Consider the following 942-nt stretch of genomic DNA (forward strand, 5'->3'; position numbering starts at 1 on the left):
TTCTGGATGGACACCGACCAGTGCAGGTCACAGAGAGCCTCTCGGAAGCCTGGATTATTATGTCTGAATCTGAGGCTGCTTTAGGACTTTGAGCATTCCAATTCCAATGACTCTCACCGGAAAAATATCTGGTGATATTTAAGCAAACCATTTACCAAAATATAACACAAAACTGAACCCCCAGGACCCTGTAGGTGAAAAGAGAATTTCAGAATACACTTTCTAAGAAGGACACCCTGCCATTTGCAACCACATGGATAGGCTTTGAGGGCATTGTGCTAAGTGAAATAAGCCAGAGGAAAATAAATGCTGCATGGGATCACTTATATGTGGAATCTAAATAAAAAGAAACAACAACAACAGCACAAAGAATATACTTTCTATTCCTTTCCTACAGAAAGGCTCACTCTCATCTGCTTTTGCTTTAGGTTTCAAGAACAGAATCACCAACTCGTTTCTTAGTGCAATTTTGTCATATATATTTAATAAACTGCAGGTTTTCAAATACAATTACTCTACATAAATATGGTATAAGAAATAGCATTTTGCCAAGCAGAGTGACCACAATGTTTTCCAACCATGTTGAATGCTGCCTACAATGAGGTAGCAGCATCAGGGGTCTCACTGAGGAAGGAAGCAGCTGATTGATCCCCAAGAGGCCTCCGAGGTGACATTTCCTTGGTCGTTTCACAAAGGTCCAGATTCTGGGCCTCGTTTGGGAGGGTCCACAAACTGGACTTTCAGAATGGACCCTGGAAATGCACCCTCAGTGAAATACTCACATGGGAGATGGACTTGTAAACCAGAATGTCAATGCATTAATTTTTATATGGATACTAACTTTTTTAGCACGGTACAGGTGACCTGCATCTCATTCAGCATACCACACCTCCTCTCCTATGGACAGATACCCGGGAAGCTGGATTAGTAATCAAGACCACT

Source organism: Panthera leo, chromosome F3 (genome assembly GCF_018350215.1).
Source record: "Panthera leo isolate Ple1 chromosome F3, P.leo_Ple1_pat1.1, whole genome shotgun sequence".
NCBI lineage: Eukaryota > Metazoa > Chordata > Mammalia > Carnivora > Felidae > Panthera > Panthera leo.